Here is a 6,549-nt window from a genome sequence, read left to right on the forward strand (position 1 = left end):
GTTCAAGGTGAACAAGTCTGTGCAAGTCCCTATGTGGGAAAGTTTTGTATATCTTCCCTTTGATGCAATAAAATGAGATGATTGTGTCATGTTCTAAGTGTTTTTGGTTGGCTGATTGTTGTTAGAAAAGTATGACATGAATTGAATGTATTATGGGGTACATTTGAGAAGTTTAAGCAAAGAGAAAGAAGAGTAAAGGCTTCCTCTAGTGAACTTAAGAGTTGGCTGCTGCATTGGTGCAAACTTATAAGGCTGAAGTGCAGGTGGGCAAAGTTTCATTCGCAGAACCACTGTACTGCCGGGTTACACTTTCGCAGAAAATATCTGGGGTGTTTGAAGGTGTGACAGTACGGGTATCAGTGTTGTGTTTGGTACACAGTTCAAGCATATTTGTTGGATAATACGTTGATATTTCTTTCTCTCTTAAGCTATTTTACTGTGAGCAAGTAAGTTGTTGCATTGTATTCAGAAAGTTTGCATTAGAAATGGGTACTAATGGCATGGTGATTGACGAAGAATTACCGGGTTCGTTTGATCAAGTAGAGGAGTATGGTGATCTTGGAAACATGACCATTGACATTGGTGCAGAAGGCCTTGATATTCCTATTGTTTCTGAAGATAATGGCAGGTTGGATTTACTTGAAGGAAGAACGCCAGATCGGTTTAAAGAATTCGACGAGAGGGTAGGTGCAGTCGAGGACAAGGTGTACGATGCAACCCTGTTGAATTGCGATACCAATGCTGAAGTGACTGAATTGAAGGGGAAATTCAGTGACATAAAGACGATACTAACAAGTCATGCGATGCAGATGTCAGATGAGATGGAAGATATTTGCAAGTTAATCAGTGATGGCATGTTTGCAGGGGCAAAGGTGCATGGAGAAATCACTAATATTATCTCCGAACCAAGAATTTACGCTGGTTCCAGAAATGCCAGAGAAATTGAGAATTTCTTATATGACGTTGAGGCATACTTTGAGGCGAATGGAACTGGGGAAGGACAAAAAGTAACTCTCGCAGGTAATTACCTTGGTGATGATGCAAAGGTTTGGTGGAGAACTATGTTTCAAGAAGATGAAGATGCTGGTTATGCCAATCCTATGTCATGGAATGACATGAAAGATGGACTGAAATGTCAGTTCTGGCCGAGCAATGATGCGTGGTATGCAAGGAAAAGTTTACGTAGGCTAAAAATGGCGGGTACACCACAGGCCTATGCTGAAAACTTCCTTGCATTGGTGCAAGAAATACGTGGCATGAGTGAAGATGATCAGATGTTCCAATTTCCGAGTGGCGCGAGTTCAGTGCTCATTGCTGAACTCAAAAGGCGCAAAATTCAGAATATCCAGATGGCTATTCAGGCGGCAAGAGAGCTTGCCAGTTGCACAATGATTGAAGATGTGCAAAGTTCTGAAGGTAAGGCCAAAGGAAAGGAAAAATCTGTTGGCAACAAGCGTAAGCATGAACCGAAGGAAGATGAATTGTTCCCTTCAGCCCGGAAGTATAGGGGATGTTTCATTTGCAAAGGTTTACATTTCGTAAGAAGCTTTCCACTCAAGGAGCAACTCAATGCATCAGTTGGGGATGACTATGAGAGTCATTCTAGCAAGACTTGTGAATGCTGAAGTGAAGGTTCAAGGAAGAGACCACGCAGCGAAGTTGTTTAACACTTCGACAAAGGTAGAAACTAAGCTAAGAACAAGAAGTTGTGTTGTTGTCTCCTTTGGCAACACCTAGTGCAGAAAATGAGGCATTTTCTGATCTTGTTTGGCATAGCTTTAGTTTGTTGGTTGTTGCAAACTCTGTACGTAGAGTTTGGTTGTACAGACTTTTATTTGAGTCTTCAAGTTTGTATATACTTTTCTTTGGTGTAAGCAAGTTGCTTTGTTAATGAAGTTTTAGCTTTCCAAAAGTGATCAAGTGGATCAATAATGTAATGGTGCATGGTCTTGTTGTGTAAGAGTAGTAATGAATGAAGGTGTTTTTGTTTATAAAGTCTTGCCTCTTTATTTACGATGTAAAGCTAGTTCATGGGAGATGCTGCAAGTAGCATACTTAGCCTAACGTATGCAATAACAAGACAAGTTGAAAGTTAATAAGCAAAGCATATGATAGGGGTCCTAGTTGATGTAGATGTGATATTGCTGTGTGGGATTGCAAAATGGCATGACAGCAGATGGGCGGCGACAGTGCAAGCAATACAACAAGTTAAAAATTACATCATCAACAAACATGAGTTGGGTAGAACTCATGGCCTTGGCGAAAGACACACACTTTCCAGGCAACAAGCAATACAGTTCAAAGAAGTATTTGGAGGCATATTGGCTTTGAAGGCATGGCGAATGGACAGCTAAAAGGTTAGCTAACGTTATGTCCAAAAGATAGTTAGTCACATTTTTGTAAATGGGCTGTGCAACTCAATAGTTTTGCTGTATGGAAGTTGAGCAAAGAAAATTCACCATTCTAGTACGGGTATGCAAGATGGCATAAGTATAGAGCTTATACTTGGTGGCCACATTCAGAGAAATGAGTCTTGAATGAAATTTGCATAATCAGAGCTTGGCGAGGCATGAAGTATTGAATACGAGTGTCTTATGCAAAGAGAACCTCTATTTACTTTGTGACGTTCTTAATGAGGATCACGGAGAACAACAGTTCAAAGGCGGGTTGCCAGCAAAATTGATTGAAAATAAGGCCAAGTCGTTTATAAGTCCTTGTATGTTGAGTAAAAGTCAAATTCGGGAGACGAAAGGCTATAGCAATGATCGTAGTGATCAAGTTGAAAAGAGTCATTTTGTGCATACACTTAGGCGTAAATGATTCGAGGCGGAATTCAGGCCAAAGTTGGAGGAATTGGCAAAGAAAGAATTTCAGGTTGCATTTGGGTATTGATGCATGATTTGGGTGGCAGCTGAAGCGTGGTGCACAACCCTAATGTGTGGCTCAAATAGATGGGATCAATGGAAAAGCAGTGAAGCTAAGTGATGTGGATGCAATCGGAGGGGACCATTGGAAAGGGTTTAGCCAAAAGTAGTTGCCGATTTTCAGAAAAGGTTCTGAAAGCAGATGAAGCAAAGTTAAGACAAGTGTGGCGTTCATACTGAGTCGCGTTCAACGAGGACGTTGAACAAATTAGGTGGGGGACGTCTATTACGGTGATGCAAGTGACGCATAATGATGACGCGTTACAGAGTTGCAGGCCAAGTCAGTATAGCCGTAATGGCGCATCGCAGAGCCATAATAGCGGTATACGTTATAGACTGTCAAGTGCCAAGAATGGCATAACCTCGCAGGGAAAATGAAGTGCAAGTACAACACTTCATTGTAAAGACATTCGGCTAAGGAATGAAGCTATTGACCGACACGATGAAGCTTCATTAAGGCAAAGGCAAGACCAGGCCAAAGTTGCAAGATGCAACACGCAACATGCGAGTTGGCATGTTGGCATGTCCATGGAATTGAGTTAGCCGAAACTCAAGGACGATGCAAGCAAGTGGAATAGACTGAGAGTTAGTCTATACATTAGTTCCAAGCAGGGCCAAAAACTTGGACAAGTGCAAACAAGTTGATTATTGAAGAGTGGCATTGCCATTGTCATGCAAGTTGGCATAGTGAAGCATGTGACGCCAAAAGTAACTAGAGTGAGTTTAAGGAGTTGGCATTGGTGATGAAAGCATAAGGGTGGTACGTGCATGAGCTTTAAGCAAGAATTTGGAAGTGCCAAGGTGGCTGTCATCAGTTTAAGGCCAAAGTCCAGTATGGCGCAACAAGTGGCGAAATACAGCTCAAGTGACGGTTATGAGTTGGTTGAGAGCTTCACAAGCATGCCGAACACACGAGACAAAGTGGGAACTGTTGTAAAGGGAATTTATGATCGTGGGAGAAGGTTTCCAACTTCAAAAAGACAGGTGTTGGATGATTGGCGCGAGTTAGAGAAGAACTGGCCAGTTAGCACAGTTATTGACGGTTATACAACTGCTTCATGGGACAGATGGCTGTCCCTGGCGTGTGCATCAGTTGTGCACGGTTTTGGCAAGTAAAGTTGTTGTATAAATACTCCTAAGGCAGGGGAAATTCGGCAGGCTAGCACATGAGAGTGTGAGACTCGAATTGAGAGTGTTTTTGTGAGGTTAAGTCTTGGTTCAAGCTGAACAAGTATGTGCAAGTCCCTAAGTGGGCAAGTTTTGTATATCTTCCCTTTGATGAAATAAAATGAGATGATTGTGTCATGTTCTAAGTGTTTTTGGTTGGATGATTGTTGTTAGCAAAGTATGGCATGAATTGAATGTATTATAGAGTACATTTGAGAAGTTTAAGAAAAGAGAAAGAAGAGTAAAGGCTTCCGCTAGTGAAATGAAGAGTTGGCTGTTTGCATTGGTGCAAACTTATAAGGCTGAAGTGCAGGTGGGTGAAGTTTCATTCGCAGAACCACTGTACTGCCGGGTTACACTTTCCCAGAAAATATCTGGGGTGTTTGAAGGTGTGACAGTTGCTAGCTGGGAGGGTCGACCGAAGAAAAACGAAACGAATAATATCTTTCCCTTTTTTCTCGCAAAACAACCCAGGGCAAATGACATGCCGATAGAACAAAATCTATTTCCTATCCTACCTGGTCGGCATATATTACCTTCGTTTCAGGAAAAATGATATTTTCATAGTTTCATTTTGCCTAATAATAGGCCAAATTGATAAAGTGTTCACTTTTCCTGAAACAAAGGGAAATTGAAAAGGTGAAAGTATCTATTTTGCTGAAACGGAGTGAAAGTATCATTTTCCCTGAAACTTAGGGAGTACATCGTGTTATTAGTTGCAATGGAAAATTAGTTAGATGCATAAACCAAAATGTGGCTACATGAAGTATTATGTATCCTTTGTGGTGGTTTGCATAATGGATATACATATAATTTTTTAAAATTGTGCCTAAAATGATAAATTCTTCCGAATTTTTCGTAAAAACTCTAAATTTAATATTGTTGTTTGTACTCATTGTGTAGATTTTTTATAATTTTTCCAATGAGAAAAAATTTGTAAAATTCTAAGACACGGATTTTTAGATATGTTATATTAAAGTTTGATTGTCAATTATACCTCTAAAGAATAGGATACATAAGGAGTTATTGTAATTGGACTAAAATGAAGGGATATTTTAGTATTATCAAGTATACGTTAGGTTTCATTTTACAAAAAAAAGTAATTATAAAAAAGACTCCCTTCCTTCGGGCCCTCGATCGGTCCAGTAATAGGTACCTAAGGTATGGAGCTGTACTGTCCAACACTTCATTCGGGAACTATTTTCCCTGTCTTTTGGAGGCTGGCTACAAATAGCACGTCCAAGTAAATACATGCAGCATTGAGTAGGCCTACGTCAGCTTAACCCACGTGAAAGACGTCTTTATATTTTATTTAGTTGTAGATCAGTATTTTGTTTTATCATCGGAAAGTCAGTCTAATTCTGACAACTTACCTTACCTTGTTACCATCATTATACTCATCCAGCATCTTATCTAACGCTACAACTTAATATAGGTGGTATATATTTTTTTTCTTTTCTGACGAGGAGAAAAAAAAGGGAGGGACGACTTACAAGGAGAGATCATAAGGGAGTGACGACTTACAAAAAAAAAAAAAAGAATCGAAGTACTCGGAAATTACCAATCACAGTATTCCAATTACAAATTAGTGTACTCAAAAAGTAGTCATCAAAAATCTTAGTAAATACAGTTTGCCCAATTGAAAAGAGTGCACTTTACAGAAATTATGAGTTGATTAACATTATTTATTTTTATTCTCAAACAACCTTGCATTTCTTTCTCGCCACATTGCCCACCAAATGGCAAAAGGTATAAGACCCTATAACTTCTTTTTCATAGCCATACTCTTCTTGTTAGGCTATTCCCAAAGAGTAGATTTAACACTATCCGCAAAAGCTTAATCATACCCGAAAGAATCCAAAAAATAATTCCAGACCTTAGAAGTTTTAGAACAATGACGGAAAAGGTGCATATTAGTCTCATGTTCAGTGCTACAGAAACAGCATCTATCCGTATTTGATTTACTCCACTTGAAAATAAAATCTAAAGTAGGAGCACCTTTATAACACACAGTCCAGACTAGAAATGACACTTTTAAAGGAACCCGAGGATTCCATAATTGTTTATGTGGGAAGACGAGATACCCATCAACATCCAAAGACTCATAGTAGTTAACAACTTTGAAATCACCTCCTGCATCCCACTGTCTAGTATCATCCAATTCTGAATCACCCACAATATATACTGTGTCTCCAAGAATTTGAAGTAAGAGAACCACTTCACCCAATTCATTCTGATTTAAGTTCCTTTTGAAATCTAAATCCCAAACAAAAATAGAAGAAATATATTATCTGATTGTGACAGATTTATTTTTGGAAAGATTATAAAGAGAGGAAATGAAAGTTGCAAAGTGTTATTTCCTAGCCGCCCGACTTTCCAGAAAAGAATGCTACAACCACTGCTCAAATGAAATCTAGTGTTTTGAATAATATGATTCCTAGATTTCAAAATATCAGCC

The sequence above is a fragment of the Papaver somniferum genome, unplaced genomic scaffold (assembly GCF_003573695.1).
Source record: "Papaver somniferum cultivar HN1 unplaced genomic scaffold, ASM357369v1 unplaced-scaffold_118, whole genome shotgun sequence".
Classification (NCBI taxonomy): Eukaryota; Viridiplantae; Streptophyta; class Magnoliopsida; order Ranunculales; family Papaveraceae; genus Papaver; species Papaver somniferum.